The 12,500-nt window shown below is 45.0% G+C and overlaps 1 protein-coding gene across 1 annotated transcript in view; it reads left to right on the top strand.

Moving 5' to 3' along the window:
• baz2ba (bromodomain adjacent to zinc finger domain, 2Ba) overlaps positions 1-12,500 on the top strand; it is a 73,556-nt gene that overhangs the window by 27,779 nt on the left and 33,277 nt on the right. The window lies entirely within an intron of this gene.

The raw sequence follows: 12,500 nt of genomic DNA, 5'->3' as shown, positions 1-12,500 counted from the left end.
TGATTAATGTCTGTTTTCAATTTCTCTTTAATTGGTTTGCGTAGAGGTGGAAGCACATTCTGTTGTCAGTCATTTGCTGCCTGGCTTTCTCTCTCTCTCTCTCTCTCTCTCTCTCTCTCTCTCTCTCTCTCTCTCTCTCTCTCTGTCTCTGTCTCTCTCAGTCTGTCTGTCTTTTTTTCCTTTTTTTTTTTATATCAAAGGCTTGATGCTGAGACAACTTCCTGTCCTGAGGGCCAGATATACACCCACAACGTTCAGGGGATAAATATGTAAAGACAGGTTTTTTTCTTGGCATGTAACGCCCAGTTCACTCCTGAGACAACTACCTCATATGTGTTGTTTTGTACTTTAAACTGGTACTCTGCTGCAACAATGACCGCCCCCCCCCCCCCCCCCCCCCAACCAACACTCAAGGGTTAGCATGTTACCTTAACGGTGTTTTAATATCATCTTACTTTCCAATTTTTACTTTCCAAGGTAGTTCAGACTTGTAGTTGAGAGATCTGTGTTATACTGAATTGCATAACACTGAACTGAATAAAATTTCATGTTTGGGGGTCAAGCAGCAGAGAGAAAGTTAATTTCTGGTTAGGTGTTTACTCGCAAACATACAATTACGGGAGTCCTCTCCCCCGACGACCCGACGAACATTAGCACAGATCTGTTTATCCAACCACTTTAATTGTGACACGGTGTTTTTTTTTAAGAGTCACGTTAACTGAAGGTAAGATGAAGATTGAAGATTGAGTGTTTGGCCTAAATGGCACCCGGGTTGTCTCACCAACCTGGGTTTCGTATGTGTGTGTGTTTGGAGGGAGGGGGGAGGGGGGTGTTCTGAGTCACTGACTGTTAATCATTCCTCACCCGAGCAAAGTGCCAACCTCAAAAGCTTGCCCATGGATTACTCATTGCCCCCCCCCCTCCATCACCCGTTTATTAAGTGGATGTTTACAACCTGGATTTTAATTATTTGGCTTCCCTTGTAAACACGTAAAAATCCTCTCCATGCCAACGCACTGTTTATGGGAGGGGGGGGAGAGGGGGAGGGGGGGCTATAAATTACGCCCTAAGTGTCGGAAAAGATGTTTAGTTTGCGGCCAGGCGAAGATTTTGAAGCGGGAACGGCCATCCCGGCTCGTTCTAATGAGAGCGGAGGACTAATCAGAGAGGAGCCGATGTCGTGGAGGTCTGTTTGAGGAGCTTACCGGGCGTCTGCGTTTCAGTGCGTCGCACGGACACGTCCGGGACGGCGATTGGTTAAAAATGGGGAAATTTGTGCGCCGGGCTGTTATTTGACTGTGTCATCTGTGTTGGTTTAGAGATAAAGATAGTTCAACTCAGTGGGTCTCTGGGAAGGCGGGGGGCGGGGGGGATGCGGGGGGTATGGAGGAGCTCCTGGTAATTAAAAGGCAATTTTGAGAAATTGATTAGATTATGCTAATCAGGGGAGATAATGTCTTGGAGAAGTGTGTGTGTGTGTGTGTGTGTGTGTGTGTGTGTGTGTGTGGGAGATGAGAGAGTCCTGCCCGCCATTTCAGACCACCAGATTCCACTCTCTCTGTTTATGTGTGTGTGTGTGTGTGTGTGTGTGTTTGGCTAGATCACGCTCTTGCCGCCATTTCAGACTGCTTTGCTCCGCCGTCTCTGTGCCTCCTGAAATGTCAGAGCGATGTTCCCTGGACAAGACACTGAGAAATGACAGCTGGCGACTCACCTGCTGTGTGTGTGTGTGTGTCTCTGTCTCTGTGTGTGTGTGTGTGTGTGCGTGTGCGCACACGTTTGAGTGTGTGTGTGTGTGTGTGTGTGTGTGTGATCCCAAGAACGTACTTCCTGCTCCTTTTTAAATGCACTACAAATTGATTTCAGTATCGAAAAAATAATGACCCAAAAAAAAAAAAAAACCAGCATTCTCGGGCATCTTCTACATAGCAGCCGTTATTCACTGTCTGTGAACTGGATGTTCAGTCCGACATTCTGGACTGGGCTCATGCTTTTTAAGAGGGCCAACTCAGCAAGAGGCTTTTACACTCACTGTATCACAACCCAGCAGCAGTTCACCTGTCAGCGTCGTCCGACCAAAGCAGATGTTATTCTGTTATATGCAGAGCATAGGGACGTGCAGGACAGGGTTTTGTTTGTTTTGTTTTGTTTTGCTTTGTTTTTGAAAATGTGTTAAATATAAATTAAATATCTTTTGTCAGTCAGGGGTTAAAAAGATAAGACTCTTAAGGGAGAGAAGATACCCAATATCGGTCTTTTCGATCTTTGCTCTCTCTCTCTCTCTGTCTGCCCCCCCCCCCCCCCCCCTTCTGTCTGTCTGTCTCTCACACACACAAACACACATTATATGAGTCATGTGTGTCTTAATCAGACATGTAGGTAGTATTTATGGATGGGGAACACTGATAAATAGCTCATCATATTTTTTTCCCCCTCTTTTTTTTGGGGGGGGGGGGCGGTTGTGAGGAATGTGCGACACATACCAGACTGAAGTTGGAGAGAAATAAGACACAAACATAAAGCTAAATGAAGGCTGTCTCTTTTAAATGCAAGCCTAATTACGCCATTATGCTAACGAAAGAAAGAAGCTGTCTGTGGGGGAAAGACAAAGAAAAGGAAAAGGAAAGGGGGGAAAAAAAAAACAAGGACAACGTGAAAGAGGGAGAGAGAGGAGAGAGAATGCGTGGAAAGATGGAAAGAGAGAGAGAGAGAGAGAGAGCCTGAAGGCTTTATTTAGCTACGACAACAGAACATGAGCTCATTACATAGATGCTCACAGGCCTGAGCAAACCTAAATACCTACAGCGCCTGTGAGTGAACACACACACACACACACACACACACACCCCTACACATTTAATGTGATCTCTCTATCTCAGCATTCAGTCCTACTCATTTAATGAGATCTCTCTCTCTCCCTCTCTCTCTCTTCCCCTCTCTGTTTCTTTCTCTCTGTCCCGTATTTTCTCTGTGTATGAACACTGTAGGTTACATGTATCCCTATAACCCAGTCTTGTGGGTGCGCGTGCGTGCGTGTGTGTACATATGTGAATGAGTGGATGAGTAGTGTGTGTAATAGTAGTCAGTGTTTGTTATACATAAATGTATCACCATATGCAGGCTGGCTGTTGTGGTGTATGTGTATGTGTGTGTGTGTGGTTAAAAATGTGAGTTAATACACTCACAGTATGTGTAGTGTACTAAGATTTTTGTTGTACATTCATGGATGGGGGGGGGGGGGGGGGGGGGTAAGAATATGAGTTATTACGTAGGGTGCCTGTGTGTGTGAAGGAGTGCATAGCATGTCTAATAGTAGTTGGTATTTGATGTACATACATGTAGCTTGCATTGCTGGCTGGCTGTTGCACTGTGTGTGCGTGTGTGTGTGTAGTAAAAATGTGAATTATTACACTGGGTGTCTGTCTGTGCGTGTTTATTAAAAGCATCTGTGCTTATCTCGTCACCTCCAGCTGCAAGGCCCTCCCCTACCGCTTCAGCAACTCCTCGTTACGTATTTATTTAATCATATTTTATGTTATTTAATGTGTTAAGCGTGTGTAATTGAAAGAATTCTATATTTTACAATTACTTTAGCTAGGCAAACACAGTCCTTGTTTTAATAAATCATCTTTGACTTTCAAGTTCATGCGGAGAGAGCGAGCGAAAGAGAGAGAGAGCGCGAGAGAGAGAGAAAGCGAGCGAGAAGGAGTGTGATGCAAACATGAGCTGTACTGTGTAATCCCTCGCTCCAAGGTCACAGCCGTTTCATACTTACACTGCGGAGCCCTTGGCCTTGATGCCCGCAGTCCTTGACGATGTCATCATCCGGCAGTAAATCTGGAATCTGTTAGGCACGACCCCACGAGCGACACACAAACCACCTGACGCACCGAATGATTGACAGATTAGCTCCATGTCAACTCACCGAGTTCCCTTCAAAATTGCTAATGCTGCTGTCAATACTTTACCATGTATAAGAACAAGGTGAGCTAAGATAGACGTTGTCACTTTATGCGTTTGGTGTAGATGTTAAACATTTCATATAGTGAAATTTTCGGTAGAAAGATGTTTATTTTACGTTCTGCTTTGTCTGAAAGATGGACCCTCTGTATATGACGACAGCGAGAAAGCTGAATAGTATTAGTGTAGCTAAAACTTTTAAGTACGAAAGACCATTTTATTATGATATTTCAGCGTTAAATCTATTCGACAGTTGCCCAACAGCGGAATTATTAAGCGGTCACAGGTGCTTTCCGTCATTCCTGAGCGTGAGTTTACTAGAAACATTAACAAACCACAGAGATATCCGCGAGCTTGCCATCCTTTGTACTTGTGTATGGGACGGGCAACGTCTTCTCACATATCCCGAAGTATAACTCCACAAAAAATGATCCCATGACCGGGGTGTCGGTAAAGTTCCTGCTTGTGTTTGCCTTGAGGAAGGTAATGAGCGTTAGTGGCTGGACGCCAGTGGAGGAAACGGTCGTGTGTTTTAGTCTAAAATTAGGAGGCCAGGAATCAGCCCTTGGACACGGCTGTGTGATTTCCAGAGAAGAGTGAAGGATAACCTTTGCTCACTCAGCCTTGACGCGTGTTTAATTTGTAACGCTGCATGTACTTTGCAGAGTGGCTGCATTCTGATCTGACGACAAACGCAAATGCTGTTTACATGTAAATGAAGCACCGTTTTTATGTCTTTGTGCATTTTCTTCTTCTTCTTCTTCTTCTTTTTTTTCATATAAAGACTTTTTGTGAAGATAATTAGTCTACAAAGTAATGCACGTAGGCGTACTTTCCCCCGCATTGCTTAAGAAGGTAACTTACATTCCAATGTACTGGCGTGTGTGAAAGTAATTATGGATTGTTTGGGAAAGACAGCCTGACGTTCAAATTGTATTTGGGTGTCAACACGGTCACGTAAGATTGTGTTATTCAGCTTCGTTTGATTCAACTTGGTTTTGATTAGTAATGGCGTTTAACAGAGTACAATGAGAGGAACAGTTACGTTCACGTTATTTATTTATTTTAGCAGTTGAAGTTGCAGGCAGACCACTGTGTAGTGGTGTGTATTCTCTTGAAACACTGCCTGTTTGTCTCAGCCTCTCAATGTAGAGCCATGTTCAGTCATAGATACGTATTTGTACAGTGCAATCAATAGCGTGTGTGTGTGTGCGCGCGCGAGCGTAGGCGCTTGCTGAGGGCTGATATATTGCTGAGATTGTGTGAGAGGGAGAGGGAGAGAGAGAGAGAATGTGTGTTTGTAATGTTAAAGAGTTTGATTTTAATTTTGCCAGGCATTTAAGTATGCCTGTACTGAGTGTTAAACTGGTCCTGTGGAGAGGCCTTTAGTAGCCTCCATTGTTCTGTTTTGAAAGCCATTGCCATTTTCCTTTTGTTTCGCCTTTCACATGCGTGTCATCTGCATTATGCATATCAGGAGTAAAACAGACCCTGTCCATAACTCCCCTCTCTCTCTCTCTCTCTCTCTCTCTCTCTCTCTCTCTCTCTCTGTTGCTCGCTCTCTGTCTCTTACTGTGTCTCTCTCTTTTTTTTGACATAACTGTACTGTGACAGAAAATGAATCTCTAATTCAGCAGTTATCATCCTAATCCTTTCAATGAATAATGCAAAGTTATTCAAAGTTCCAGTGTATAACTTATTAATTGCTTTCCTTGACTCCATCTCTCCATGCCATGCATCCTTTCTTTCTTTCTTTCTTTCTTTCTTTCTTTCTTTCTTTCTTTTTTTTCTAAGTTCTCTCTTCCTTCCCCCTCTCTCTGTCCTCTTCCGTGCCTGTATGTATATTTTTGCCTTTCCCTTCCACACACTCCGCTCCCTCTTCATCCACCTGCTCTCCATGCATCTGTCCTCAGACAAACGTTTGACTGAGACACCACTTCAGTCATAAACTCTATGTGAAAACATGATGACTCCTCTGTTATTACACTGACTAGCTGACTTTCCCCCCCTTTTTTCCCCTCTCTCTCTCTCTCTCGCTCTCTCTCTCTCTCTCTTGCCTTTTAAATGTTTAAATCTGCCCTTAGGCTAGATAGTGTCAGACTCTATACATAAATGGTATGAAAGCTGAAAGCTTGTCTCTGTAGAGCAGAACACATAAATAGCACATTTGGAATTACATGCTTCTATTGGTGCATGGCACTCACATTTTCTTAGCTCATAATGTTTGCGCTTGATCGATGAAAGGTATTTCTGGAACCTTCTCCGCACAATCTCGAACGGCAGATGGATTTTTTTTTTTTTTTATTTTATTCCCCCAGCGTCCTATGTTATGTTTCTGTCAATGTTCTCTTATATGTGCACACTTCAACACACAAGGCATTAGCGGTAACGTTCTCACTAAAAAGAAAGGGTGATCTGTGTTCACGCTTGCTCTGTGGGTGTGTTACTCTAAATCATTTTGATTATTATCGGTGATAGGCGATGGTATTCGTGTTAGTCTGGAGGAGGAAAGAGGGAAACTAAATAATGACACAAAGACTTACAAGAGAAAAAAAGTGATTAAAATGTGTGTAATGTTTAGTAATAAGTGTAATTATCTCTCTTAAGCACAGCCACCTTTCTCCCCCCCCCCCATGCTCCCTCAGTTAATGTGTGTGTGTGTGTGTGAGAGAGAGAGAGAGAGAGAGCGAGCATTCACTCCTGTGGTCACTATAGGCATGTGTGAGTAAACCTGAGAGATTACGTGAGTGTAATTTAAATGCTTTAATGCGATTACGCGCTTTAGTGCACGTGTGCCGTTGTTTATGTTTATGAACATTGTCAGAGGGGTGCGTGTGTGTGCGCGCGTGTGTGTATGTGTGTTTGCGTGTGTGCGCGCCTCTGCCCACATGTGTCCAGTTGTGCTAATGGCGACGGCATATTAACAGGGATGTTCCACACGATTCTCTCACACACACACACACAGCACTCTCTCTGTAATAGGATGTCTAAATATATCCGGTTTTGGCCGGATTTGAGTGTGCTGCCGCCTGCGGAATGAATAAGAAATGGGGTTTGAAGCGAAGGACAGGAAGAGCGGCAGATTCATCAGTACTGCTGCTCTCTGCTGAGGCAAGCTAAAGATGTGGTGATTCAGGAACGCTCCGGAGGGAGCCGGAACAAGTTTTCGGGAATCGTGTGCGAGAACCCACGGCTCCTTGCCGGCCTACCAGAGAAACCAAGACCTCTTCTCGGATAAACGCCAGATTCCACAGCGACAGCTGACCCTCTGGTCGACCCACGACGTGGATTTTTTTTTTTTTGATGCGGAGAGTCAGCTGATATTGGAGGAGATTTGTGAAGAAAGCTGTGACACTTTTTGGTTGTCTCCGTCACCCTGATGAAGGCAGATCCAGCTCATAGTTGCTACTGCACGCGGAAAACTAAATCAGCCTTTCTCGGATCAGCGCTGGCAAGAGTCTTGACCTCACATGGTTCACACGTGGAGAAGAGCAGCATGCCAGTAGAACTTCTTGGTTCTGTCCCTCATCCTGAACAAGGAAGATCCAGTTCCTAGTCAGTCAGGGTAGAAGACTAAATTAGCCTTTCTCCGGTCCCGTCTGGCACGAGTTTCGCTTTTACACGTCTCGCACGTGGAGAAGAGCGACGTTGTCGTTTTTTTTTTTTTTTTCTTTTTCTTCTGAACAGGCTCTTTCAGAGTCAGAGAAGCATGGTGTTGTGTTCTCTATAGAGGGCGAAGTCTGGAGAAGGTGTCTGGATCAGCATCTCACAATCAGGACCCGAGTGCTGACGGCCCATCGAAGGACAACCGCTCTTTCCGGAATGTGTCTGTGATAGACCGCAGCTCACGCTAGTGATTTTCTAAAGCCACAAGATCGCCGCAGTAACTTTTCCCACTCCCACACGCAGATCCAGGAGAAACAGTCGTCTCTTCCCAGACGCGTTCTCGTTTGCATCGTGTTAATCTCTATTTGGCTACGATCAAAAAGTCGGTACCTTCTAGGTTTTGGGAGATTGTTCTGTTTTAGCAGCTGAAGCAGAGATGTAATGGTTATGTGAGAGATTGAGGCTTTTGGTAAATGATTTACAGCACACACAGACACACACATTCAGCGCCCAAACCCCCCCCACCCCCCCCCCCCCACCCCCTGCGTTTTTTGCTACCGTTTTGGAGATCCAGTCAACCTTGCACAAATGCAAAGAGTTATTTTTCAACGTATTGGCCCGTAGACTTGCTCTTAAGGGGCGGTTTGAGTGAAAGCCTTGTTTATAGAGACTACCTGTGGGTCCGTTCTTCCAAGCACACGTACACCCTGCCCTATCTGTAGATCTTTGTTGCCGTGGGAGCAGATCTCGTAACTCAACTCAGGGGCAAAGAGCATCTCCTGGACTGGAGGGGGGGAAGAGGCACACATCCCAGCATGCCATGTTCTGCCATCTGTCACAAGGCTTTTGTTTGGGTGTGGGCTGAGCTCTTGGTCTCTGGTTACTCATAACATGCATTCACACACACACACACACACACATTGAGGCTCCTTCCAACCCATTCCCGTAATCACTTCAAACCATGTTTCCACCAAGGGTTTTTTCTTTCTTTTTTTTTTTTTTTTTTTTAACCTCTTAATTCGGCTCAGTTTCAGTTTAGTGATAACCCCCCTTTTTTTGCTGTGTTGCGATGACATCATGTCCTGGCTGGGGATTTTAGCGGCCACGGTTGGGTTTTCAGTCGGGGCGGGGGGCTGGGGGGAGGAGGTGTAAGCGTTTGACTCAGCGATGGTGTGGGCAGGCAACACTGTTTAAACCCTCGCATTCATCCCATTTACGCGTCCGTAGGTTCTGCTGCCTGGAATGAAAAGCTCCCTCATGGCAGTTTCAATGTTGAGGCCTTTATAATCACTATTATCATCCAAACCTCAGTGTACTGCTCTCACCAGGCACCCCTCAAGGAGCCCTCTAAATTATAAGGCTGCATAAGAGCACACACACACACACACACGTCCACATTGACGCTGTAGGTTTACAGAATTGGAACATTTGCACTCCTGCACACATGCGTATGGACAAACACGCGGACGCTCGCACAAAGCTGAGGCAAGCAAAAATTGAACACGAATATGATTTTTCACACACACCCACCCCAAGTGTTTACCAGCATTTTCCGGTTATTTGCTTCTCGCCGACACCCCCCCCCCCCCCCCCCCCAAGCCCCAAGCGGAGCCCTCCTCTCTCTGTCTCTCTCTCTCTCTCTCTGTCCTGGCGAACTGAAGCTAAACCCGTCGCCATCAGCCACCGTGCTCTTCCTTTGCTCTCAGTAGCCGCTCCTGCCTGTATCCAGAGGCATCCTGGGACGCTGGTGGTGTGACTGCCAGTGTCACTAAGCAACTGTGCCGAGTGACAAGCGTGGAGGCCATCTCGTGCTTCAGGAGAGCGACTCCAGCCAATAACGTCTCGGCTTTGTGGCCAATCAGTGAAGCAGAAGGGCCAGAGGAGCCTGCTGCATTTGGACTCTGTCTGGTTAACCATCACCCACACGTTTTCATTTTCCAGTACGGACAATACACCGGCTCCATTTTGTTGTCTCTTGTTCAAGATTGACTGGCAGCCTCTTAACATTAGAGTCTGCTGGTTAGTTTTTCCGTCAGCTCAGGATGATTTATTATGATTATGATTATGATTATTATTATTACTCTCTCATTTGTCTGCATAGGTATAGTTGAAACTATCTGTAAAAATGGGATATACCATGTTTTGAGATGGAAGAATGAGGACCTGTTATGTGTGTGTGTGTGTGTGTATATACACATATATAAATATATACAGAGGGAGATAAATAGATAATGTAAGACCAAAATTGGAGTTACGTTAGTGCAGTGCACCTTGCATGTGAACCGAGTGAAGGATAATGTGATTCCTCTCGCCCTGCTTCCTCCATTAGCTGAGGAGACATTGTGTCCACGCTGTGATTAGCGCTGATCCATGCTGATGACTCTGTTGGCGGATTAGCGTGGCTAGCATCAGCCATCTGTTACCCAGGGCCATAATAAGAGAGACGCGTGGGTCAGACACACACACACACAGAGCTCTTCACACTCTGCACAAACACACATACAAACACACACACACACACTCACACTCACACACACACAATCTGCAGCTCAGCTGACACATGTATATACACACAGAGACATGATACCTACAAACACAGTACTGAGCACCTGCACTCACGCACACACACACACACACACACACACACACACACACACACACACACACATTCCAAAATACAGGTCCAGACGGAGACATGATACAAATAGGGTACAGAACACACATTATGCCCAGTCACAATCAGCCCTGTGTTCATACTGTCAATCCCATTTAAACTGGACCCGTGTGTTTATACAGGTCTAATAGGCGAACTGAATTATAATATACTGATATTTCAGAATCCATCGCATTTCTCTTTATTGAATGTTGTTGATTTTAATAGCTGAATTATTGTGTAGGTTTTGCACTGTGATTCCAGCCCTGATGGACAAAACCAGTTCCCATAAACCACGCCGAGGGTGTTATCATACGATTCAGTTGTTCCTGGGATCCAAGGACCCGCTGTTTTTTTTGGAGGGATCTCATTGGCCGAGCCCACCAACTCGAATTAATTTATCCGCTCATGGAGATTACCGCACGCCTGCTCTGCGTTGTCGCAATGGAAGGCAGCTAATTACCTATAAAATCAGGCTAATTCTGATGCTAAACCCGCTTTAATTTCTGATAATTAAGTCAGGATTGGATCCTTAAATACCCAGGCACACCATTATTGTTGTAATCATCGTTGTTGTCGTGAATTATTTGGAGACCCCGGTCGGTTATTATCGTTATTACTTTTAATCACACTAAGTGATTGGTTGACGAGAGGTAAACCGTGTTTAGTTCCCCCGTCTGTTTCCGTCGTAGGAAGAGGCCCACGGAGAAATGTGAAGGGAAAACGGTTTTTGCGCCGTGAATATTTTTTTCCTTCCGAAGCATCACGTTAGACTTCGAGGCGCGCCAAGTGCCGATATTTGGAAAAGGAATGACAGGACTCGTTTAGACGCGTTAAGCCTCGTTCATCTCCGCTACTGCACAGATATTTGTTTCACTGTTTTCCCTTTTTGACAAATGTATAGCTCTGATTTGCCATTTCACGTCGGAGGCGATGAATAATCCCACTGACAACCTGACAGAAAACAATTTCATTTCAGGATTGCTTAGAGAAGGAGCCAGAACCAGAGAGAGAGAGAGAGACTTTGTGTGTTTATGAGTGTATGTGAGAGCGCACTTATGTTCATAAACAATCTAAATGTCTCTACTCAGCCTATGTTAGTTTTGTTGTTGTCTTAGTGAGTCATTGTGTAATTTGGAGAAGCAGCACACTTAAAAAAGCAAACGGCATGTCTCTCGTTACAAGCCTGGAGGATGTGAAACATGAATTGAAAAGCGTTGATGAACTTGCTCTGCCCTGCGCCTCTGAGGAGTTACGGGGTCATGACCCGGTGACCTTTGGTTCTTATTGAGGGGGTGGAGAGGTTGGGCAAGGGGGGAAAATAAAGCTTGTAGGATAGACAGAGATTGAGAGAGAGAGAGAGAGAGAGAGAGAGAGCAAATAGAAAAGGAAAAACCCAGAAAAAGGTGTTTGAAGAGGAGAGGAAAGAGGAGGTAAGGAAGTGAGAGAGGGGTGAAAAGAAAACAGCAGAGCAAGCCGGAGCACCAAAAAAAAAAAAAAAAAACCCTCCAAAAATGAGAGGAGAACTTCTGGAGCGAGGCTTAACGAACTTTCTCCTTGTCTAGCTCCACCTGGGTTAAGGTTTACCCGAGCCCGTGGCATGGCGTGGCGTGTGCACGTTCACCCCGGCTCCATCAGTGTCAGTCACGGCGGGGGCGGATAGTTGATATTCGGAGGATGGCTCCATGCGAGAGATGTAATCAGTCAAGCCGCTCCTGCTGCAGGAGAGAAGCAGACTCGGGGGACAGAGTGACGGTGTTTACGCGTAATGATACAATAACAAAAGCAGCCTGTACTACACACTCTAGCTACCACACAACGCACATTGGAAGGGAAGGGCTTTTATTTATTTATTTATTTATTTTAAACCCCCTGGATTAGTGTGGATTGTGAGCGTGTGAAATGGTGGAAAGGAGCCAGGAAGAATGATAGGGTAGAAAAAAATATATTGACACATATATATTTATATATGCAAAGAATCTCCTCTAAACATCCTCACTTAAAGTCAAAGGATTTGTGTCACATGTGGGAGAAGTATGACACTTGAAATCGCACACCACCTCATTTTAATCATTTTCGTTGGTTTACATGTTGATTAAAATTCTTTCTTCTTTCTACGAGTAGGCTACAGCGTTCCTAGATTTCTACATTTCTGAATTACCACAGTGGCGTTCTTTATCTAAGTGTTTTTTGCTTTTTTTTTTTTTTTTTTTTAATCCAAATTGAGGCTCTTTTAACAAGCAGGTTGTTTCTGGTAGGCTATCAGCCGCAAATAACCCTC

The sequence above is a fragment of the Chanos chanos genome, chromosome 8, assembly GCF_902362185.1.
Source record: "Chanos chanos chromosome 8, fChaCha1.1, whole genome shotgun sequence".
Classification (NCBI taxonomy): Eukaryota; Metazoa; Chordata; class Actinopteri; order Gonorynchiformes; family Chanidae; genus Chanos; species Chanos chanos.
The sequence above is the reverse complement of the archived record's forward strand: the minus strand, read 5'-3'. Positions and strand labels throughout refer to the sequence as shown.